Genomic DNA, 26,389 nt, shown 5'->3' on the forward strand with positions numbered 1-26,389 from the left:
TTCAGTGTACCAGATGAAGCTCCAACCAACTGAGCCACACTGGCCAAAGCTAGCTTCTTCATAATAACCTTCCTCCTTGCCTTTCGAAGCAGCTTTTGGGCAAATTTGTTTCTCAGGTGCTTGATGTTCAGCTCTGCCAAGTTCCTTTGCTTTTTCTTAAGGGATTCTGGCGTAGCAGGAACCTTCTTTTCTTCTCTTCTGCCCCTTCATGGTTGCAGCCAGAAAAAGCACTCCGAATTTTTCTTAATAAGTAACCACAATAAGATGAAGTGTAAAAAAATCAGTACATAGAAGACAATAACCTGTAAATATATATTTGTTTCAACTCTCTTTATGGTTTCACCTCTGAAACAGCAGCAGAACTAAAGTTTGAGATCTGTTCATTTGCAGTTAAGAAGGAGTGCTATTTTTTCCTAGGAAAAAAATGGGGAATCTTGCTTGCAGGTCCGAATCATAATTACATCCTGGGGTGGAGCACAAACATATCCATGTTTCAGTGAAATGCATAAATTACTAGAGAGTTATAACTGTAACTGAAAGTTGTAACTGGCTAGAATCCGAATAATTTTCAATTTATCAGAGGGCTGTTTCCCACTTTGTTTGCTCCACAATTACATAAAAATAGACAAGAAAAACTGACTTCACAGACTGGAAGACGTATGTTGGAGTCAGTGCTCTTCAGTGATATTTACTTAATATTTACTTTGTGCCATTTAGGACAGAAGATATGCTAATCATTAACATAAAGTAGAAAAGTGATGAAAAGTGAAGATAAACTACCAAGGGTGTCAGAGAGTCTCAGATGTATAATCATAAGCAAATAAATGACCCTTAAGCATCAAATGAAGTAAAACATATTTATGGATTCTACTCTAGAAAGCAATACAAAATTGTAGTAAATATTAAGGGAATTTTCAACAACTTAGTTTCAAATGTAAGAAGATTTCCAGTGAGACTTAGTCAGTTAGCATTCAAGTTAACTAACCTTTTAATTCAATCTTAAAGTTTAAAATGACAGACTATAATAGAATATATTCTGTCATAGCATCCATTCTATACTGATATTTTTTCAAATAACTATTCCCAATGCATTTAATCATAGTTTTCCTTATAACAGTTACATTTTTAAAGATTTACTGAATTCTAGCCATTGTATTTTATACTTTACATATATTATGTCAATATAACAACCTATAAGGTAGATATAGCTATTATTATAAAACTACCATAAATATAGTCTATAACTTCTGATACTTTTAACACTACAAAAATATTCACTGAATATTTACCAAGTATATTTCAACTTTGCCACCAGATTCACTTCACAGTTATAGTTAATTGTAAAGGAATGGCCACCACCTAATCCTATATAATAAAAAGTTTATATGCAAATAGACTGAACGGCAGAACAACTGGTTGCTATGATGCGCACTGACCACCAGAGGGCAGACGCTCAATGCAGGAGTTGCCACCTGGTGGTCAGTGCACTCCCACAGGGGGAGCGCCGCTCAGCCACAAGCCCTGAGCAAGGCTCACAGCTGAAGAGTACAGTGGTGGATCCTGGGCTGTGAAAGGGCATAGGTTGGGCTGAGGTGACCACCCCCTGCCCCCCACGTGCACGAATTTCGTGCACCAGGCCTCTAGTATGTACACAAAACACTCGCCTTCATGTATGATTTTAGCCCTTATATATGGAGAAGGTGGCCTTGATCTCAGAACAATCAGACCAAGACCACTCCTTGCATATTGGGAGGATGCATCCTGGACTAGTTGTGATTTGGTTGTGAATGAAAAACTGGCCATTCCCTGCTGGGGGCTGTTAAGGTAAGAGTCCTCATTTGGAGAGAAGACTAAGAGCAAAATCCCAGGGCACCTTTGTGAAGTGCCAGCTAAATCAGGCCAGCCTTTGGGTAGAGCACAACAGCAGATAAACAGTCAGAATCCATCAGGCTGATGGCAAGCTTTACTGGTGTTTCTTTTTTGTTTTAATCTTTATTGTTGAAAGTATTACATAGGTCCTCCTTTTCCCCCCTTTAACCGCTCAGTCTCTCCCCTCCCCACAGGCCCTCACCACCCCATTGTCTGTGTCCACGGGTTATGCACATATGCATACAAGCTCAATGGTTGATGACTTCCCACTCACCCTCTCCTACATTCCCTCTGAGGTTCAACAGTCTGTTCATGCTTCTATGTCTCTGGGTCTATTTTTGATCATCAGTTTATTTGATTCATTAGATTCCACATATGAGTGAGATCATGTGGTGCTTGTCTTTCTCTGATTGGCTTATTTCACTCAGCATAATACTCTCCAGGTCCCTCCATGCTGTTTACTGGCGGTTTATGTTATTCTCTGCAACGACTTTATTTGTTCTTCCTCAGCATAAAGGCGTTGGAAGTACTAACTATTGTAACTGGTCAAACAAAAACAAGGAAGGAGAGTCCAGATGGAAGAGAAAGAAAATGAGGGGCAGGCAGGGCACATCTGAGTCCTGGTCTGGTAGGAAGGAAGGATGTGAGAGAATACCTTCAGGGAGGGAAACCCACATCCCAGAGAATTCTCCTTCCTAACTAACACATTGGAGGTTTACGGTTCTTTTACAGGCAGCAGGATTCTCTTCCAGCAGTTCTCACTAACTCTCAGGAACAGGGGAACAAAGTTAACTACTTATCAAACAGGGAATTAGTATAGTCTCTATCTGAATATTACACTTAGGATTCTAAAACTGGTCTCAGCTATTCCTAACTGTAAACAGAGGCAATGATTGGTTTCCTAATTGCCTAAAAGAATTATTCCAAGGATCAGATGACCCAGTAGATATAATAGTTCTTTCAATACGTGTAAAGATATTATAGAGACGTAAAGAAACGCTGTTAGCAGTACTAGTTTGAAATCTAGGCCATGTCTTGACATCATCCCAAGGAGCTATATTTGAGAAATTCAATTACTTGGCTGATTTATCTATATAATAGAAAACAAATGACTTAGCTTAAGTGTTCACTTGACTGACAATTTGGGGTGGGGGCAAAGGGTGAAAGTGACTAATCAACTAACTGTTCTGACTCATCTGACCCTGGTTGTATAATCATGGGGGAAAAAAAGTTTAATTTAAGTCTTCAGACTCATTTATTGTTCGTGTAGGAGAGGAACCTTTCCTAAGAAATACATTTTTACAATATTTCAAGCCCGTTTGACCATTTTTAACCTAATAATTTTTCAACACTTAGAAGCTTTAAAAGTATGTCAAAATCCACCTATTCTAATTCAGTGGTTCTCCAATGTTAGCAAGCGCTGAGAGCATGCAGAGGGCTTGGGAAAGCCATGCTGCTGAGCCCCACACCCTGATTTCTGATTTGGAGCAGCCTAAGGACCTGCCTTTCCTACAGGCTCCCAGGGGATGCTGGGGCTCCTAGTCCACCCTAACCACTGATAAGTCTATACCTACTGCAACTCCAACAAACACAAACAAAAATCTCAGCCATATGTACATTTAAAAAGGAATTTTACCTAAAAGTACATAATTAGGTAGGGTTTCCCTACAGTAGTACTCTGAACAATTTTTCTAACTGAAGTAAATCAAACCAAAGAAAACCATTTTTCTCTTTTCTTCTTGTACAGGGGTGGAGAAAAGTAGGTTTATGGTTGTTCATATTGGAAATAATACAAATAAATGATACATTAGTTAATTAATAATATAAGAATAAACTCTCGCTGACTCGCAACTGTGAACCTACTTCTGCCCACCCTGTATTTGATCATAGTGCCCCCACGTGGATGGAAAGATTACTGACAAGAAAGAAATTAGAACAATTCTCAAGAGGATGGAGTCACTATAAATTTATCATTGTATTTTGCCGGAATGCTCAACCTGGTGCTTTGCCCAGATACACCCAGTACAGGTTCATGGAATAAATACCCACACATACTTTAGAAATGCTAACCACTCTTACCCTCAATGTTGTATTTAAAAAACACTAATATGTCTGCCAAGAATTACAAAATATCTTTTAGCTCTTCAATTCTATGCTGGCATGAAGTAATCCTATTTAGAATACAATAGAATATATATTAGTCTCTCTCTTTCTCCTCCCCCTCTCTTAATGTAATGCCCCTTCATGGCTGCAGCCAGAAAAGCTGGAAGTAACAGGGAGACCAATACTATTCTACGATTTCCATTCTCACAATCATTAAGTTCCTCAAAGCTGTGATGGTATCTATATATATAAAAACCTAATATGCAAATTGTCCCTTCAGGAGTTCAACCGGGAGACCGATTGCTGGCTATGACGTGCGCTATCCAACAGGGGGCGGCATGGCATGAAGGAAGGCCCTGGCAGGCAGCCGGGGAAGGGAGGCTCCAGCCAGCAGCCAGAAGGCCCCGATCAGCCCTGATCGCCAGCCAGGCCTAGGGACCCTACCTGTGCACAAATTTCATACCCTGGGCCTCCAGTTGTAATAATAACTCATTTAGTGCTTAATGACTGTAATGCAAGGTGGTTACATGTGTTCTGGCTAAACTTGTTTTCCCAATGCAGGATTACTGGCAATCGTCTATTTGTGCCATATCCTAGAGGAATTCTTTAGGATAAAATCAAGTTTTTCCTAGGTGTAATCAATAATACCTTTACACTCCACTCCACAGAAATGTGCATAATATTTTGAGGTACTATACCTAAAAACTTATCAGCTGAAAATACTTTTTACTTTGATGGGGATATATGAAATCAATACACAAAGGAGCCTTAGTCAATGTCACAAATGGAATACTGTTGATATCTAAAAATTATTTAACATAATTTTTAAAAAAAATATATTTTATTGATTTTTTACAGAGAGAAAGGAAGAGGGATAGAGAATTAGAAACATCAATGAGAGAGAAACATTGATCAGCTGCCTCCTTCACACCCCCCACTGGGGATGTGCCCGCGACCAAGGTACATGCCCTTGACCGGAATCGAACCTGGGACCCTTCAGTCCGCAGGCCGACGCTCTATCCACTGAGCCAAACTGGTTACGGCTATTTAACATAATTTTTAACATAATAGTAAAGAGGCTTGGAGCTTAAAGGCTTGATACTGACAATCTTTTTCTTAATAATTTCCTTACACGCATATATGTGTCTTTTGCCTATTTCCCCTCCCACCTACTAGCATGTATATACATATATCTTCTTCACTTTTCATCATTCTCTTACCTTCATATATATTTGAAATGTATATTCACATTTGCGGTGGGGTTTGGTTTTTTTTTTTTGGTAATTTTGGTAATCACTCAAATCAACAATCTCCTCTGGTATAATAAAGGAAAGACATTCACAGGACAGAATCACATAATTTGCTGGCACCGCACAACGGCATTGTAAATGCTAACGGGGGCTAATGAACACATTTACCACTTTGCCTTTTCCTTAGCTTCCTTAAGCACATATGAAACACGAAGAAAAGCCTCGTGTTATTTCATGCCAATTAACAAATTGCTAACATGTTATGTTAATAAAAAAAGCAATTGACCTAAGTAGAAGGGCTAATTAAATGGAGTAAGATAATTAAACGGTTCTCAATATGTAATCAAAAATTATGGCTGGAAGTGTTTCACAATGTTGTCTTTTTGTTTTCAAGTATCTATCCGCAAAATTCTAATCAGTGTATCCATATGCATAAACGGCAGATCTAGTGCAGATGTTAATTTGTTGCATGATGGAAATCAGGTGTTCAATTACAAATAATGGGGTGTATGAGAGAACGGCCAAGATTTCCATTTAGCTGAACACATGCATCTCAACCGACAAATGATTGCAAAGCATTCATATTGGAATTAGCTACTAATATGCACCGGAGGCACATCGCATTTCACTCCTTTATTATCCTCATTATATAATATTCACATCTCCAGCCCTGTGTGCTCCCTAATGTGCCACTGACTTAGAAGTTTGAATATGTGGTGATATAAATGACATTTACTATATCTGAATTCTTTTAAAAGAATGATTTCTGTTTTGATCTAAATTCTAGGGCACTTTAACATGAGAAATTTTGTTTCCTAATCTTACATTTCAATAATCAAAATAATTTGCTTTTGTACAAAGGCAAATTCCTTGAACTAGGACCATTATACACGGTTAACAGTTAAAACTTATTTCAACAAAGCCCTCCCACTATATTGTCTAAATGTTATTTTAGCAAAATAACTACACAGAGGCTATCAAAAGTACTCACCTGGACAAAAGACATTATGCACATTTGCTTTTTATATAAATTACTACAAAGATGCAGGCTTAAAATGTATTTATGACCCAGCTGGTGTGGCTCAGTGGCTGAGCATTGACCCATGCACCAAGGGGTTGCCGGTTCAATTCCTGGTCAGGGCACATGTCTGGGTTGCAGGCCCAATCCCTGGCGGGGGGAGGGGGGGGGGGTGGGGGGGGAAGAGGGGGACGTGCAGGAGGCAGCTGATCCATGTTTCTCTCTCATCAATGTTTCTAATCTCTCTCTCCCTTCCTCTTTCTCTAAAATCAATAAAAACATAGATTAAAAATATATTTATGAATTAAGATAGTCACCATTCCAAGCCTGTAGTCTGATATAATTCTGAGGGGATGAATAAATATCAGACTGATACTGAATTCTATGTCCTATCTTAAGACTCAAAATTTAGAGTTTGAAAATTATTTATTCAATAACTAACAGGGCTATACCTCGAAAACCTTAACATCGGATAGAGAAGACGATGGGAAGGATCATTGTGTCAGATGGCAGAGTAATAGCAGTGTACACCCTTGGGACTTCATCAATTAAAAAAAAACCCACATAAAGTACATTTTTAAAAAGAAAAAATTAATTCTTTTCATTCTTATTTCAATGAAATCAATTTCAAAATATGTAACTATGGTCCCTTACTCATTAAGAAAATAAAGAAATAAATGCTATTTCTGAATGTGTGGCAACTAGCAAAGCTTCATATATTACTTGAAGGTAAAAATAGAGAGGAATAATTTCTATAAACAAAGAGATGCAAATATGGTGAACTTATGGGTCAAGTCTGTCCTGCATTAAATATATATGCATATTTTGAATTTCTTTTCATGTCCTCTTGATTCTTATAATGCTGATTATTCCACTCTTCATGACTTTATACTTAATCACTTCACACATTTATGTGGCTTGCCTCGCCTTTGGTAGCATTTGAGTTTTATGAGCTCCTAGCATAATCACTTGAAAAAAGCATATTAGACAGTGTTGCTTAGTGGTTTAGGAATAAGCTCTGGAATCTGACAAACAGGTTTAAATCATGGTCACTTACTAGTTGTATGATTGGTCAAATTTCTTAACCTCTTTATGTCACAGTAATCTCTCAGCGAATTGGTATAAAAGTGATACCAATTATATCACACAAATATTTAATTATATGAATATATCACAGAGTTGTGAGAACTAATTAAAATGATATATATTTAAAATACTTAGCTACTTTAAATGTATTTAAAGCAATCACTCTGCTTTATTTTGATGTCACAGCTATAAGAAGTCATACACTTCATCAGCTTGCTTATTAACAGGATAACAGATGATCACACTGAAAGGGTGAGTCTACTAGATAATGAAGGCATAGCCTACTTTAAAAATTGACTGCTGCTGTTATGGAAGGAATCTTTCCGTTATATTCACATGACTTCTACAGAAAGGGCACAACTACAGAAGTTATCCTATTTACACTGACCACACACTCCTTTAAGAACTAATGGAAACTATCATTGTACAACTAATGAGGACACTTACATATATTTGAAATTTCAACAAGAAACCTATGACAAGCAGATTTTGTTTTAAGGCTAACGGTAAAATTGCAGGTTATGGAATGTGATATCAAGTCCAACATCAGAAAAAGTGACACATATGCACTTTGAGGCTGCTTCGAACTTTTCAAAAAAAATTCTACTATATAAATATAAGTCTTACTTTTCCAACCATACTTGAGGATAAAAAAGAATAACAACACCTTAGGACAGTGGTTCTCAACCTTCTGGTCCTTTAAATACAGTTCCTCATGTTGTGAGCCAACCATAAAATTATTTTCGTTGCTACTTCATAACTGTTATGTTGCTACTGTTATGAATCGTAATGTAAATATCTGATATGCAGGATGGTCTTAGGCGACCCCTGTGAAAGGGTCGTTTGACTGCCAGAGGGGTCGTGACCCACAGGTTGAGAACCGCTGCTTTAGAAGAAACCCTAAACTAAACCTCACTGCTGGGGAGAAGGAGAACATCTGTAACAGGACAAGTTGCCCTCACTGAAATCACCTTTGTAATTGGGTTTCTCCAAACCCAAATTTTATCATAATATCATCTCCATAGAATAGGGTAGAAGACACAAGACAATGTTAAAGAATGCCCTTGTGCATTTATGAATAATCAATAGTTAGAGATTATAGCTACAGAATAGTAAATAAAGCAGACTTAACAAAGGGAGGTTTTTATGGTTATTTAATAGTCAATTAGATACCTATCCTTTGTAAAACAGTGCACTACGAATTCAATGAGGAATTAAAGATGAAATGGACTCAGATCATGGACACAGGGCTCTTACAAGTAGGGCAGCTAAGGCATTTTCAGACATAGTTAAAATACACAGTAGAAAGCTCTATGGGATTCAAAGAAGAAAACGATAATTCTTCTATCAATTGAGCATGTTGAAAAATCCAAATTACTTCCCACTTTAAGTAGAAATCATATTTATGAAGATCAATAAGCTGAAAAAGTACCCAAATCCAATATATTTTTAAACTGGAAGTTTACTGGGGGAAAAACATCAACACCCTTAATCAGGTGAGACCATTTACTGACGAGGGTTAGAAATGGTAGAGTGACATTTCTACACAGAGGGATCTTATGGCAAACAATCTTTCTATGTGAGTGGGGTGGCATGAAAAGAAAAGGGTGTCTGGAAGATGTTTTCAGTAACAGTATTCACAGCATCTTAAGATTAAAAAAAAAGCCTTAACTATTGGATCAGAAATATAGAAGATTAAGGGAAGGGAGGCCCAACCAAGCTTTCCAAGTTATTAGTTGGTCAGACTTGGTCATCACTGGTTAGACCCAATAATTCATCGATGGGAGTAATGAAAAGTTAAAATGGATGAGGCCATTAGGAGAAGCTGCATATCTGAGAAGACTTTCATGAAACATATACAGTATTCCACTATTTATCTAAGAAACATTTATACAACTATATGTCCTAGGGAGTTTACTCAAGTATCTGTGAATGGCAATTAAAAACAAAGTATAAAAACTAAACATGATGTTTCTGAGAGTATAGAAACAATGCATACAAAGGGGAAGTTCTGAAAATATATTATTAAGTGTAATACAATAACTAAGAAGAATCATATGTATGCCAATATAGAAGGCAATTAAAGATAAAACTAGGTGAGAAAAACACAGGATCACTATACATAGAAAAGTAGTTATTTTGATATGGAAAATAACTTCCTGAAGAAATGGGGAAAATTCTTTAACTTGAGTGATAGAATAAAACAAAATCAAATCAAACCCAAATTAAAAAAAAATTCACATTAAAGAGTCAAGCCCCGGTTGGTGTAGCTCCATTGGTTGGGCATCATTCTGTGAACCGAAAGGTTGCTGGTTCATTCCCAGTGAGGGAATATGCCCAGTTTGAAGGCTCAATCCCTCGTAGGGGGCATGGAGGAGGCAGCAGATTGATCTTCCACTCTCTCATAGATGTTTCTCTCTCAGTCTCAAACTCTCTCTCCCTCTCCCTTTCTCTTTCTCTACAAAAAACAATAAAATCTTTTTTTTTTAGAGTCAAGATTATTGGAAAATAAAAAATAGAGGAAAAATGAGCTGAATTCAATTCAAGAAGTTAAAAAAAGCACAACCTAACAAAACTAGAGAAAAAAGGAAATATAGATTTGAGTAAAAATCAATGTAATAGAAATACAAATTTAAAAAATGAACACAACCAAGTGTTAGTCTTTTTAAAAGATTAGTAAAATAAACAAGCCTCTTTAGGAATAATAAAAATTAAACAGAAATATAGAAACATATTTTAAATGAGAAAAAAATGAAAAAAGGAGAGCTATAGACACAATAAAGTATTTTTAAATGTTAAAATATCAGTATCATTTTTCAGATATAAAGGAAAACTGATACAAGATGTACTAGAAAGTTTAAACAGATCAAGTCACACTAAAAATTTTGAAATGGCTATCGAAGACCTCCCCTTAACTGCCAACTCAAGCTTCCATTCTAGACAATATTACAAACAGCAAAATTAAGAGGAAGATACAATAAACCCCTTTATGTATGGGGAATACATTCCAAGACTCCCAGTGGGTACCTATATTTACTACCAGAGGCCTGGCACACGAATTTGTGCACGGGTATGGTCCCTAGGCCTGGCCTGTGATCAGGGCCATCTTCCCCGGCTGTTGGAAGTGGGCCCTGCACCTGTTGCCACCCACCCCCCTGCCAGCTGGGAGGAGGGACCGAGGGGTTGGCTGTTCCCACTTGCTTGCCGGCCCCACCCCCCGCCGCCGGTCGCTCTCTGTGTGTGGCAAGGTGGGGGCCTTGGGGCTGGCATCGCCCATGTCTGCCGCCCCCCTCCCCCCATTCCCCATTCCCCATCGGGCGATTTGAGCCTGCTGGCCAGGGGAAGAGACCAAGAGGTTGGCTGGCAGGCTCCCATCGGGTGATCGGTGGCTGGGGGCAGCTCCTGCGTTGAGCGACTGCCCCCTGGTGGTCAGTGCGTGTCATAGTGACCAGTCATTCTGCTATTTGGTCGATTTGCATATTACCCTTTTATTATATAGGATGCTATGTGTGTTTTTCACATACCTATGATAAAGTTTAACTTATAAATTATGCACAGTAAGAGATTAACAACAAAATAGAAAAATTATAACAATATACTGTAATAAAAATTATATGAATGTTCTCTCTCTCTCTTTCTCTCTCTCTCTCTCTCTCTCTCTCTCTCTCTCTCTCTCTGTTTCTCTCTCTCTCATAACTGATCTAATAACCAAGATGGTTACTAAGTGACTAATAGATGGATGGGTAGCTTATACAACATAGATATGGACAAAGGAATGATTTATCTACAGGGTAGGATGGAGTGGGAGGTCAAGAGATTTCATAAGGGCTTGCAATTTAAAAATTAGGAATTTTTATTTATGGCATTTCCCATTTAATATTTTTGGAGATTTCCTTTATAATCCCTCGCCCCATGCAGGTAAACATTCAGCATCAGAGTGGTACATTTGTTACAACTGATGAATTTACATCTACACATCATAATCACCCGAAGGTCAGAGTTTACATTATGGTTAAATCTCGATGTTGTACATTATACATGTATTTGGACAAATGTATAATGGTACATGTCCATCATTATGGTATTATACAGAATATTTTCGCTGCCTTAAAAATCCTCTGTGCCCCCCTCCATGACTGGAAACCATAGATTTTACTGTCTCCATAATTTTGCATTTTGCAGAATGTCATGTAGTTGGAAACATACAGCACATAGCTTTTTAAAAAACATTGGCTTCTTGCATTTAGTAATATGTATTTAAGATACATTCATGTCTTTTCATGGTTTGAAAGCTTATTTCTTTGCAGCACAGAATAATTCCATTTTTTATTTTTTAAGGAAGGGAGGGGAGAGATAGATAGAAACATCAACAATGAGAGAGAAACATCAATCGGCTGCCTCCTGCATGCGTCCCCGCTCCTCTCCCCACCACAATGAGGACTGAGCTGGCAACCCAGGCATGTGCCCTTGACCGGAATTGAACATGGGACTCTTCAGTCTGCAGGCTGATGCTCTATCCACTGAGCAAAAACTGGATAGGGCTAATGCCATTTTTTAAAAAAATATATCATTTATTTATCCATTCACCTACTGAAGGACATCTTGGTTGCTTCTAAATTTTGGCAATTATGAATAAAGTTGATATAAACAGCCATGTGCAAGTTTTGTATGGATATAGCTTTCAACTTCTTTGGGTAAATACCAAGGAGCATGACTGCTGGAGCAATTATACGGTAAAAATATAATTAGCTTTGTAAGAAACTGCCAAACTGTCTTCCAAAGTGGCTGTGTCATTTGGCATTCCCAACAGTGAGGACAGAGTTTCTGTTGCTCCATATTCTTGCCAGCATTTGTTGTCAGGGTTCCAGATTTTGGGCATTCTAAACAAACTTTCAATAACAGAAAGTCTTACACAGGTCGTTCTAGTAAAAAGGTTTTAAAAAAACAGAGAAAGTGAAGGAAAAAGAATAAAAGCAGAATAAAGCTGCTCAACTGATATAATGAGATTACTATAACTTTTAGTCCCAAACTTCAAACTAGATGAGAACCTTAAAAAAAAAAAATGTTAGCAAATTTCACCTATAAACATAGATGAGAAATTTGGCAATGGAGATGACCATATGAATTACAGAAAGAAGAGCTCAGGTAGTTAAAAGCAAATGGAAACTTACTCAAATTCGTCAGACAGATAAACTGAAGAGAATATTTAACTTATTTAATTTTAAATAACTTTTATAGTAAAACATTGTGTTCCATGAATGTAAGGATGATTTAACATCAGAAAAACCACCAAATGTAAATCATTATATTTATGGTTTAATGGAGAAAAATAATATTGGTACCTTAATAAATACAGAGAAAGCATTTGATACAGTTCAATAAATTTTTAAAATATATATTTTTATTGATTTCAGAGAGGAAGGGAGAGGGAGAGATAGAAACATCAATGATGAGAGAAAATCATCATTGATAGGTTGTCTCCTGCATGCCCCATACTGGAGATCGAGCCTGCAACCCAGGCATGTGTCCTTGACTGGAATCGAACCTGGGACCCTTCAGTCTGCGGGCCAATACTCTATCCACTGAGCCAAACCAGCTAGGGCCAGTTCAACAATTTTTGCTTTAATAAATAATTTAGTAAAGATGTGTACTAAGAACATAAAGCAAATATTATAAAAAATAAAATAAATTTTAGGTATTTTGATGATTAATGGTATGTGTCAATTTGACTGGGCCATAGGATGCCTAGATATTTGTCAAGTAATATTTTGGATGTTTCTGTGAGGATGTTTTTGGATGAAATTAACATTTAAATCAGTAGACTGAGTAAAGTAAATTGCCCTTCCTAATGTGGAAGGATCTCATCCAATTAGCTGAAGGCCTGAATAAACCACAAAGCTGATCCTCACAAGTAAGAGAATTCTCCTGTCTAACAGCCTTCTAACGGAAACATCGACTCTTTCTGATTTCCATTAGCTCCTGGCTTTCAGACTCAAACTCAACTGGGAACACTGGCTCTGCAGAGTTTGGATTTGCCAGACTCTATAATCATGAGTCAATTATTTATTCTAAATCTCCTAACACACACACACACACACACACACACAGAGGCATGTGTATTCTATTGCTCTTGTTTCTTTGGATAAACATGGCAAATGCAGATTTACTCCTAAGACTGGGAAAAGGCAAGAATGCCTGTTGTCACTTCCAAATAACATAGCACTAGAGGCCCTGGACCATTGTATAAAACAAGAAAAAGAAAAAGAGCAAAGACAATAAATTAAAAGGAAAAACTGTTGTTACTTGCAGATGACATAATCACCTACAGAGCAAAATATAACAATATCAAGTCAATTTCTAATAGTCAGCACTATGCTTTCACATGCAGAAGCAGAGGTGGAAGATTGGATTGCCTTCCACATAAAAATGTGGGAAAACTGGCTGTTAAGAAAACAAAGGTGCAGGCTTTCCTTATACTATATCCATAGCATGAAAGGTCTACTTCAAGAAGCAAGAAAAAGCTCAAATTAATAATCTAACCCTACAACTAAAAGAACTAGAAAAAGAACAACAAACAAAGCCCAGAGGAAAGGAAATAATAAAGATCAGATAGGATATAAATGACATAGAGACTTAAACAACAATATAAAAGATCAATGAAACCAAGAACTGGATCTTTGAGAAGACAAACAAGATTGGACTAGCTGGGTCATTCAATTGGTTGGAGCATTGCCCAGGACACTAAAAAAGTTATGGATTTGATTCCTGGTCCAGGCACAATCCTATATCGTGGGTTCAATCTCTGGTCAGGGAGCTTGTGGGAAACAACTGATTGATGTTTCACATTAACCTCTCACATAATGTTTCTCTCTCTCTCTCTCTCTCTCTCTCTCTCTCTCTCTCTCTCAAATCAACAAAAACATATCCTTGAGTGAGGATTTAAAAAATAATAATAATCAACAAGACTGATGAACCTGTAACCAGACTCATAAAAAAAGAGAGGACCCAAATAAGTAAAATAAGAAATGAGAGAGGAAAAGTAACAACTGATGGCAAAGAAATACACAGGATTGTAAGAAAATACTATGAACTATATGCCAATAAATTGGACAACCTGGAAGAAATGGAAAAACATTTTTAGAAACATATAATATTCCAAAACTAAATTAGGAAGAATAAAAAAAAAACTGAATAGACCAATTACAACTAATAAAATCAAAGCAGGAATCAAATAGTTCCCAGCAAAGAAGAGTCCTGGAATGGATGGCTTTACAGGAGACTTTTACTAAAACATTAGAAGAAGAACTGATACATAACCTTCTCAAATGATTCCAAAAAAATTTAAGAGCGGGAAAGACTTACAAATTCTTTTTAGGAAGCATTATCTAGTACCAAAGCAGATAAGGACACTACAAAGAAAGAAAATTATAGGCCAATATCCCTGATTAACACAAGTGTTAAAATCTTCAATAAAATATTAGCAAACCAGATTCAGCAATACAGTAAAAGATCATACACCATGATCAAATGAGATTTATTCAGGGGATGCATGGTTGGTATAATATTTGCAAATCAATAAACATGATACATCACATAAAACGAAGGATAAAAATCACATGTCAAATCAATAAATGCAGAAAAAGTCTTTGATAAAGTCTAGAACCCATTTATGATAAAAACTCTCAGCAAAATGAGACTAGAGGGATTATACCTCAAATTAAGAAAGGCTATATATGACAAATCTACAGCCAACATTATACTCAAAGGGAAAACACAAAAAGTGTTTCTTTTAAGATTAGGAACAAGACAGGGATGTCCACTTTCACCACTTTTATTCAACAGCAATCAGACAAAAAGAAGACATAAAAGGAATCCAAAAGGAGGAAGAAAAACTGTCATTATTCACGGAAGACATGATACTGTACTTAGAAAACCCTAAAGACTCCATCAAAAAAACTACAAGATCTAATAAGTGAATTTAGAAGGCTATTAAGTTAATATTCAGAAACCAGTGGCATTTTTATACACCAATAATGAACTATCAGAAAGAGAAATTAGGGAAACAATCCCATTTACTGTTGCAGCAGTAACAAAAAATAGGGTACCTAGGAATAAATTTAACCAAGGAGGTAAAAGATATGTACTCAGGAACCTATAGGACATTGAAGAAAGAAATTGAGGAAGATACAAACAACTGGAAGCATATTCAGTGTTTATGGATTAGAAGAATTAACATCATTAGAATGTCCATACTATCAAAAGCAATCTATAGATTCAATCAGTATGGAGTTTCCTCAAAAAATTAAAAATGGATCTGTCTTTTGACCTAGCGATCTAATAAGTGAATTTAGAAGGCTATTAATTATTCAGAAACCAGTGGCATTTTTATACACCAATAATGAACTACCAATAATGAACTATCACACTTCTGGGAATAAATCCTAAGAATCCCAAAACATGAATTTAAGAGGATATATGCACCCCTATGTTCATAGCAGCATTATTTACAATAGCCAAGATATGGAAACAGCCCAAGTGCCCATCAGTAGATTAGTGGATAAAAAAGCTGTGGTACATTTACTCAATGGGATACTACATCACCATAAAAAAGTGAAGGAAATCTTATCTTTTGTGACAGCATGGATGGACCTACAGATTATTATGCTAAGTGAAATAAGCCAGTCAGAGAAAGACAAATAACATGTATCTCACATATATGTGGAATCTAATGAATGAAATAAACTAAAAAAATATAAACAGAGGCATGGATACGTGGAATAGACTGACAGATGTCAGAGGGGAGGGAGCAGAGGACTGAATGAAACAAGATGAAGGGATTAGTCAAAGAACATATATGCATAACACATAGACATAGACAATAGCATGGTGATAGCCAGAGGGGAAGGGGGGGTGGGGCTAGATGGAGGGGACTAAAGGGGGGTAGAAACTTTGCCTGGGGTGATGGGCACACGATGCAGTGTACAGATGATGTTTTATGGACTTGTATAAAATCTGTATGGTTTTGTGAACCAATTTCATCCCAATAAATGTAATTAATAAAAATAAATAAATAAATGAAATGAAAAATAAGTAAAATAAAACACTGTGAGCTCCATTCTTTCAAGCTCAATAATTCAATAAAAAATCAAATTGTACCAAATTAAAAAAAAACATTTAAAAATTTTATGATTGTTAACCTTTCTTAACCATACATTTTAACAAAATATGCTCTTGAATTTGGAATTTGTATCTCAGCTCTTACAAATATTCAAACTAATTATTTCAAAATGAATGTAAATGACATTTTAATTAGTAATGTGTCTCCTGGCAATTAAGATTCTCTTTCAGCAATTAAAATGGCAAGGCATATTATTAAAGTCCCATGACTCTTCATACCTCTTCCTGACAATTACCATGAAAAACATTAAAGGCAAGATTGTAGCTATAATCCATTCACTGAATATTTGGAAGCAGGATAAACACTTTCTCCTCCTTGCCTGCTAAATTTTCATTTCATGCATATTACCTATCAATCATTAATGTAATTAAATGTCACAAAGTTCAATTTTTCATTTTTATAATTTATTACAATCAATTGATTTTGTAGAAATAAAAGTTGTAGGGATAACTGTAATTAAGAAATAATTTTTAACCCATTTATGATATGACTTTAATGGTCAGAACATTAAATAAAAAGTGGTTGATTCTAGCAGAAGATTCTAGTGCTGAAAATATCAGACATCTAAAATTACTATAAATTGAATATATTAATATATCAAGGACATATGCACAAAATTGTTTATACTGCTTAGGGGGTGTCAAAGAATAAAGGAAACACTTTCATTTTTAACTTTTAAATATCTATTTTTTAAAAAGGGTACTATGAAATTACTTTTATGTTCTTTGAATTATCACTGTAATAGAAAAACATCTTAACATTACATGGATCATACTGGTGTAACATATCAAAATACTATATCATAAATTTAAAACATACTATTTATTTGTAAATCAGTTTGAATCACCTATTGTTTATTAATAGTTAAAATGTATTTAGCGTTAACTGTTTTCCTAATAAACAATAAGTAATTAATAACCCTCACAACAATCTTTTTTTTTTAATCCTCACCTGAGGGTATTTTTTCCATTGATTTTTACAGACAGTGGAAGTGGGGCGGGGGGAGAAGCAAACATGGATGTGAGACAGACACATTGATGGGTTGCCTCCTGCATGTGCCCCCATCAGGGCCTGAGATTGACCTGCAACCTAGGTATGTGCCCTTGACCGGGAACTGAACCCATGACCCTTTGGTGTGCAGGTCAACGCTCTACCACTGAGCCACACCAGCCAGGGCCCTCACAGCAACCCTTTAAAAAGCTGATCATCATTATTACACTTTACAGTTGAAGAACTGAGGCACAGGGAGGCTAAGCAATTTACCCCACAATGACATGGAGGTAGGACTACAGGTAGCCACACTGTCTGTGCACTTCTAGAACCCCAACAAGACAGTACTGGTATGGCATAACACTGCCCTTTATTAGTTTTAATTATGCCTTAAATACTCCATCAATTATTCATATCTTTCACTGTAAACACACCTAACACTTTCTTTCTCTCAGAGAGTACCTAGTGTCTAATGGTTAAACCCTCAAGAGAAGAATGTGCAGTTTTCTATAACTAAGTACAAGTTTCAAAAAGATTAAACAGACATTGCCAAATGTCCTTAACTGTCTTGCTTGAGGTCAAGGCAAAGACCAAAAATATGGGAAGTTGTTTTCCTTTAAATAAAAAAAAGTATATTTGTGTCCAAAGCAAAAAGAGGTATTTCGGGGAATGATAACCATACCCAAATTATCTGCAGTATTTTCAAATGCAACATTACTTTCCTGTTTTATTGTAGCTATCTTATTCATTTTACAGTGTTTTACTCATTTATTCGTTTTTAAAAACCGAGGTATAACTGACATACACTAGGTTCAGTTATATAACGATGACTTGATATTTGTATATACTGCAAAATAACAAGTCCATCGACATAGTGATGGAATATTTTTTCTTGTGATGAGACTTTTAAAATCTACCTTCTTGCAACTTTCAACTATGCAAAATAGTATTATTAACAACTAGAGGCCCAGTGCATGAAATTCATGCATAGGTAGGGTCCCTAGGCCTGGCCGGCGATCAGGGCCGATCGGGAACTTCTGGCTGCAGGCTGGGGCCTCCCTTCCCTGGGGCCTTCCTTCGTTCTGCACCACCCCCTGGTGGTAAGTGCACGTCATAGCAAGCGATCAATCTCCCAGTCTCCTGGTCGAACTCCTGCGGGGACACTTTGGATATTAGCCTTCTATAGATAGATAGATAGATAGATAGATAGATAGATAGATAGATAGATAGTCATCATACTGTCCATTGCCTACTCATGGCTTATTTTATAACTGGAAGTTTGTACCTTTTGACTCCCTTCATCCAGTATTTCTTCTGCCTTAGTCATCACAGTTTACCTCAGTCTAGAAACCTAGCTGATCACCCAGGTTTGATCAGTTTTCCTTCTATAATTTTTCGTATTTCATAAGAGAAGTCGAGCCCCTTTCATTCCTCTTAAATATGTACCATGTTTGTTTAGTTTAATAAATATTCGCAAACATATATCATTATCACAATTCCTACCTACAGGGACACTATTTTTCAGTTAACGAATATTGTTCTCAAATAATCATTTTATCCTTTTCATTCACTGACCAGAGTGACCAATAAAAATTATACTCAATTGCTCTGGGCAATACTTTTATGTGTGAATATAACACCTTCAAGGAAGAGTAAAAAAGTTTTAAAAATTGTTTATTTTTTAAATTGTTTGAATTTTGGTATAAGGGTTTGTTGTTTTGTTTGTTTTTTAGAGAGAAAAACTACTGATTTTTTGTTCCACTTATTTATGCACTCATTGGTTGCCTCTTGTATGTGCCCTGACCGGGGACCAAACCAACCAACTGAGCTACCTGGCCAGGGCACTGGTATTTAAAGCTGTTTTTGGAATCAGCTTTAAGTCACCAGTTACAACAGATTCTGTACTTATTTATGATGTATTTTCAGTCAGGATGCCAAAGTCATGGAAGAAGCAATCAAATATTTGATAATCCATTACATCCTATATTTAAGATTATGTCATATTTTGCCAGCTTAAATTGCTTTCTTTTGCAGTTTTCTACATTTTCTAGCCTATGCTATTATGTTAGCAGCTTTTCTATTTCAGTGGTGGAAATCATTCATTAGCTCTACTATATCTAATGTATTCCTAGTGCTAATTAATGTTTCTTTTTAAGCATCACTATTTTTATAGCAAATTTCATCCATCCATTCACTTCATTCAAAGACTACACAGTAATCAAAAAATACGTTTTGAATGACTAATTTGATGAAACCAAGCATGTATTCAGTGCCTGGTCAAACAATGTTGAATAGTAAGCTCCAGTCTACAAGGAGTTATTCTTAGCTGGAGAGACAGACAAGGGTGTGGATGGTTATAATTCTGCAATAGAGCACATTCAGAGAATTTGGGAGCACAGATTCTGGATGCCTGAGTTAGCCTGAAGTGGAAAGATGAGGAGTATAAAGGAATTTCATATTGAATTAATTTGAAAGCACATCAACAAATTACTAATATTTAATTTTATGCACTATGATCTAAAGCCTACAAAGTACTGTATTTTTCTGTGTATAAGATGCCCCTGTGTATAAGATGCCCCTCACTTTTCCAACCCAAAATTAAGAAATAAATATTTTAAACATAAAACAACATATTTTTATTTAGTAATTACCGCAGGTAATGTTTATATACCAGTACTATGATTTATGCAGCAATATCACTTTATTCAGCTTCTGTTGCATCACTGCTCTCTTCTTCATCACCATTAGTTCCAGACATATCAATTTCTTCAACTTCTATTGAATCACTGCTGTCTTGAGTCACTGTCTATATATGTGAGATCATCCTCATAAACTGGTGGCATTTTCTGAGCTAACTCTGTTCTCATGCCAACCCTTCTCTCCTCATGAAATTGAAGCACCATTTTGCCTTTCCTTTAAAATCGACAATATTCATTTCACTTGCAAACATTCTTGCCTGACATTGAATAAGTTTGGTTGACACACATAAGCCACTCTGGCGCTGCTCCGTAATCCAAGTCTTAAGCTTCTGCTCCAAGTTTGCCCATTTTGCTGGTTTTCCTCTTGAGGCCTTCTTTTTTGACAAACAGGAGTTGTTCTTCCTGTTTTCTCCACTGTCTGATCATACACTCACTGAAGGAGGTCCAAATTGTCTCTCTGCAGCGCTATTCCCATGCTCTTTGGCACAGCTGATTACATTCAGTTTGAATTTTGCAGAATAAGACAATTGCTTACCGGTATTTAGAATCCTTTTAATTTTTGACATCTTTATGGGCTCAGAATGCTCTGGTCCCTGTCGCATCTGCACATTCTCCACCTCAACCTCCAAGTACGGCATCAGCTGATGTCACTAACAATAAAGCGCCTGATTGGAGGAAGCCTGTTTGACAAGGTATGGGCAGCTGCACACCCACGTGGTTCCCTCCTCGGCTGACTTTCATGTATAAGATGCCCCTCGATTTTTCAGTTTGATGATTTTAGAAAAAAATAGCACCATATACACAGAAAAATACGGTCATAAAGTTAGAGTCAGTATCCCTGCCTTCAGGAGACAATGATATAGCTATAGATATGACACACACATCAGAAAATAGAAGTATCAAAAGAAGACAGTACCTGGAGAACATTATGTTAAGTGAAATAAGTGAGTCAGAGAAAGGTAAGTGCCAAATGATTTCACTCATATGTTGAATTTAATAAACAAACTGAACTACCAAGCAAAAAAGAGACACTCATAGAGAACAGGCAGACATCTCTGGTTGGGGGATGGTGCTGGGGGTGTGAAAAGATTGAGTAAAAAAAAGAACAAACTTATGGACGTGGACAACAGTGTAGTGACTTCCAGGGTAGAGAGGAGGAGAGAGATGGAAAAGGGTGTGGGGAATAAATGATGATGGAAATAATAAAGATGTGCTTTCCTCTCTGAATTGAATATTAATATACTATCCTTAAGGCTAAAAGAATTTCAGAATAAATGATTAGAAATTTTAATACTTCAAAAACCCTTTGCTCTCTCTGTTCATGTCATCAACACTGGAATTAATTATGATTAGTGAAAATTGTGATTATGGTTCTTTTTTTATAATTAGGATACACATTCATCCAGCTAAAATTCATTTGTTACCGTCCCCATTATCATGAACTTACAATGATTTCCACTTGTTTCAAATATAATCTGGATATGGAACTGTGTCTGTCGGTTACATTCTGTTACCTATGCCTGGTTCTGCTAAACTCTAGCTATGATAATAAGCGAGAGGATCAGGAAATAGTCCTTGTGACAGTATGTTATCATTTGTGAAAAGAATGCCAGAATTAAACGCATTGTTAGACATTGGGACTACTTCTGGAGAAAGGTAATAGTTTCTGTATTTTCAGACACTATTCTACCCGTCACTACTTGGCACTAACACCCTTTTTTCCTTGTGGACCCGTCAGATCCCTCTATGCTACCTTACGCCTCCTTTTGTCAGGGCTTCCAAATGACTTGAGCTTGCTGCCATAGGTGTGGATCAGGTTCTTCTGCTCCTGCTGCCCTTCTCTATTGCTATGCTTCATGCTCTTTTCTAATTTATGTAATCCTCAGCCTCCTACATTTCCTCCTCATTTTGACCCACAGCCATGCTCTGACCCTCTGAAGTCTTTACAAATCCTAGAGCAGTCAGCCATCCTTTTGCTTACTCCACTTCTCTCTCATTTACAGGCCCACAACTTGACCGATCTCTCTGAGCAAGGCGCTGGTTCCTTTTAAATTAGATAAGTACCAGACGATTTCACTCATATGTGGAATTGAATGAATAAAATGAACTAACAAGCAAAATAGAGACAGACTCATAGATAGACAGCTGGCTGACAGCTGTTTGGGGGGAGGGGAAGGTAGAGGCATTGGGTTGTGAGGAGGATTGAGCCAAAAAGAAAATAAAGAGAGAAAGAACTCATGGACACGGATAACAGTGTGAAGATAGCTGGGGGGAGGCAGGGAAGGGAAGTGGAGGAGGATTTGGGGGGATAAATGGTGATGGATGGAGACTTGACTTGGGGTGCTGAACACACAATACAGTGTGCAGATGACTTGTTGTAGAATTATGCACCTGAAACCTGTATAATTTTGTTAACCAGTGTCACCCCAATAAATTCAATAACAAAGAAAAAATTTTCTCTTCGTTCTGCTTTGTCAGTTGTTGGGAAGAATATTTTCATGAAGTGTTTTGTGCCTGTCTAAATGGAGTAAAAGTGTTCACTAACTAGATCTGACAGAACAAATTCTGAAATAAATAGGACTATTACAAATCAGCCATCACCAGAAAAGAAAGTAAATTACTTTTGATTCCACAAAAATAGTATGTACAAAGCCCAATCTAGTTTTCCTCTTTTGCCTTTAATAAGTATTGGTTACATACTAGCAATACATCATTCTTATAAACGAACCCCGAGATATACTTCTACCCACAGGAAAAGTTGCTAAAACTTCCTCCTACCAGTCAATCACATATTACAGGAATGGTTTAAATATAAATGTTGACATAATAGATAATATTAGAAATTTACTTTATCATATTTAGGCAAAAAGTCATTAAAAAAGCAAGCCTCACTATAGAAAATAACAACTTTAAATTTAAAGTTTTTAGGCAAGGATACATTTTTTCCCATAGTATTGTCTTTAGATTTTTAGTAATATAGAAAATTTTAGAATAATGAAACACAGTCATTCATTTGGGAGCAATAAAATTTTGAAGCATACTCTGACAAACTTACATTCCAATATCACCAATCAGATAATGACCTAATTTGACGCTTCTATCCAAACAATCAATCCAACACTTATTTCAAATATTTAAAAAAATGTGACATAAGTTCTGTTTATTCATTCATTCGTTCAACAGATATTTATTTAGCTTCCACTAAGTGGTAGGCAATTTTCTAAAAAGTGGGTTTAAAAAGAGCAGTGAAAAGACAAGGTTCCTATCCTCTTGAACTTAGATTTGATTGGCGACCTAGTCACCAGCAAGCCGCCTAAATGGAGACACAATTTTAGTTGGTGGAACAGTCAATAAACAATAGCCGATCAATATCATATCAGCTACTCATAAGAGCTTAGAAAGAATGAAGCAGGTTAAAAAGAACGCCGGCAGTAAGGAGAGAGAGGCATGACTCCATGGAGCGTGGTCAGGGTGGGCCTCTCTGTAGGATGACATCTGATCAGGACCCGACAGAGGGAGGGAGTGGGTGTGGGGAAGGGCATTCCCTAACAGTGTCGGCAACTGCCAAAGTCCTGTCCTCGGAACCGGCTGGGAACGTCCACACAGCATCTTCATAATCCTCATGGCAACCACACCAACCTCTCCCAGTGATTATTTCATAAAACATTAGCATATATAATTAGGCTAATTATTCAATCACACGAATGTCTTGGGTGCTATGGTAGCAACAAAATAACTGTCTTTGAGCTAGTTAGTATTAAGTAAGCTTATCAATCCTACCTTAAACATGTACAAGCTATAATTAAAACACACAAAAATAGCGAAGATGAAATTAAAACTAATGTATTTGGAATGTAAAAATTATTAAGACCAACAACTTACCAAAAAGTGGACAAATTTTAATAATAGCAAAACCTGATAGACTGTTTAGAGCTATGTAGGGTCAAGTACTATTTGTCTAATGATGCAGGTAAGAAAATTAAAACTAGCAATTGCTCTTAACATACCAAAGACAATACTAGTTATTTGGAACTATGTGTAGAATGCATTTGCCTGCCTGCCTTCTTCCTTCCTTCCCTCCTTCCCTCCCTCCCTCCTTTCCTTCCTTCCTTCCTTCCTTCCTTCCTTCCTTCCTTCCTTCCTTCTTTCCTTCCTTCCTTCCTTCCTTCCTTCCTTCCTTCCATGTCAGAGAGGAAGGGAGAGGGAAAGAGATAGAGAAACATCAATGATGGGAGAGAATCATTGGTCAGCTGCCTCCTGCATGCCCCCTACTGGGGACTGAGCCCAAAACAAGGACATGTGCCCTGACTGGGAATTGAACCATTGACCTCTTGGTTCATGAGTCTATACTCAACCACTGAGCCACACCGGCCAAGCAGCATTTGCCATTTTTAATATGTTATACTGAATTGGGCTGAATTAAAGGGAGAAGCTCTATCTTATTCTTCTCACTTGCTATGAAATATCCTCCTTTTATAGAAATGTGAACTTATTTTATCAGATAAATCAGTCAAGTCAGCTCTTCAGGCACAGTTGAGAGCTCTTACGTAATATTTCTATTTTTCTAACTTTGGACATAGGGAGGACAAAAGAAAGCTAGCAGCAAAACATACACAGGCACACAAAGTGAAACAAAATACCACCGCCAACACCTACATTCATAATAGCTGTGAAACAAAAATGTAAATAAAAACCAACAATTAAGCAGAAGGCCCTAATGAGGGATATAACTCTCATACTCTCCAGGAATTACTGAGGACTTGTACACTTCTATTTCCCCATCTAACTCTGAGCATTTTCTTCTGAATAAAATCAAAGACATAGTTAAAACCAGGTTTTATTATAGTTCATGGGACTATGTTTATTTTAATAACTGTCACTAGTTAATTGAGCACTTATTATGTAACAGCACTGAGCTACATGCTTTATGAGTATATCTAATTTCATGCTCAGGGCAACCTAACTTTATGGCTGAGAAAAGTGAGGCTATGTATGAGGAGTTAAGTAGCTTGACCAATATTGCATAAAAATGACAGGGCTAGAATTTGAACCCAGGTCCGTCTAACTCCAAAGCCTGTATTCTTAACCACGTTGTATCTTGCTTCCTGGTTATGAAGATGTCCTTAAAGAGAATAAGGTGGCTTGAAAATAATTTATTTATTTTTCATCCTGCCCAAGATTATGACCATGCCCACCTTACTTTCCTTAAGAGAGATTTAATTTCAGGTTTAAAATGAAGAATAAAAAGAAACAGACTTCAGAGCTGAGAGAAACCTAAGGAAAGATGAAGAAACGAAGGAGGCACGTAGCTACAGATCCAGAGCAGCAACTTGCCTGCAGAACTGGCTACAGCCCAGGTCTCCCAGTCTTGTGGATGCTTGAGAAGGAGAGAGAGGGATCAGAGATCAGGGGATGTGTGTGCTCTGTTGTTATTAAAGTGGTTTTTACTCTGTTTCATAGCATAAATGTTTACTTTTCCTTCTTTTACTAGTGTCTCAACTCAAAGGTATAACTTTTTTAGGGTTTTATCAATGGCTAAAACATATTGCATATCACTGTGAGAAAGCCAGGATTTGAAGGCAGGAAGTCTGGCCCCAGAGCTCAAGTTCCTAAACTGTGCTACTCCTTTAAAGACTGGGCGACAGTCTTTCTTCAAGGCTCACCTGAAGGAATTCTCTCAAATGAATTTCCCTAATAATCAGATTTTGGGTAAAAAAAATTAACTTTTTTATTTTAAAAAACCTATTTGCTTCTTTACATTTTAGTGTGATAACTGCATTCTTTCATCATGAAAGGACTATAACTACATCAAAGAAAATCTGGAAACTAGAAAATTTTACCCGTAGTTGCATTATTCTATGTAATATGTTTAGTATACTTATTTCTTTCTGAATTTTTATATCCATTTTTTTTAATACTATCAGAGTATAAACAATTCTATGTGTATTTTTCAAATTAATGTTACATAAAGCTTATTGTTTCAGTCAGTCTTCATACTTCCTTTTCTTGCCTGGAGAAAATCTGAATAAATCCTGTCATCTCTCTCCATGTTGCCCACACTTCTCCCAAAACTCTGTACATCTATATCTGTAGGAAATGCCACGGAAGGTGTGTGTGTGTGTGTGTGTGTGTGTGTGTGTGCGCGCGCTCGCGCGCACGCGTGAGCTCATGGAGGGCTAAGGGAGAAAATGATTTG

The 26,389-nt window shown here is 36.8% G+C and overlaps 1 protein-coding gene across 9 annotated transcripts in view; it reads right to left on the bottom strand.

The window, feature by feature from the left end:
- CADPS2 (calcium dependent secretion activator 2) overlaps nt 1–26,389 on the bottom strand; it is a 497,767-nt gene that overhangs the window by 189,955 nt on the left and 281,423 nt on the right. The gene's annotated exons all lie outside the window — the stretch shown is intronic.

Source organism: Myotis yumanensis, unplaced genomic scaffold (genome assembly GCF_028538775.1).
Source record: "Myotis yumanensis isolate MYYU_CA2020_CCGP unplaced genomic scaffold, mMyoYum1.0.hap1 SCAF_9, whole genome shotgun sequence".
Classification (NCBI taxonomy): domain Eukaryota; kingdom Metazoa; phylum Chordata; class Mammalia; order Chiroptera; family Vespertilionidae; genus Myotis; species Myotis yumanensis.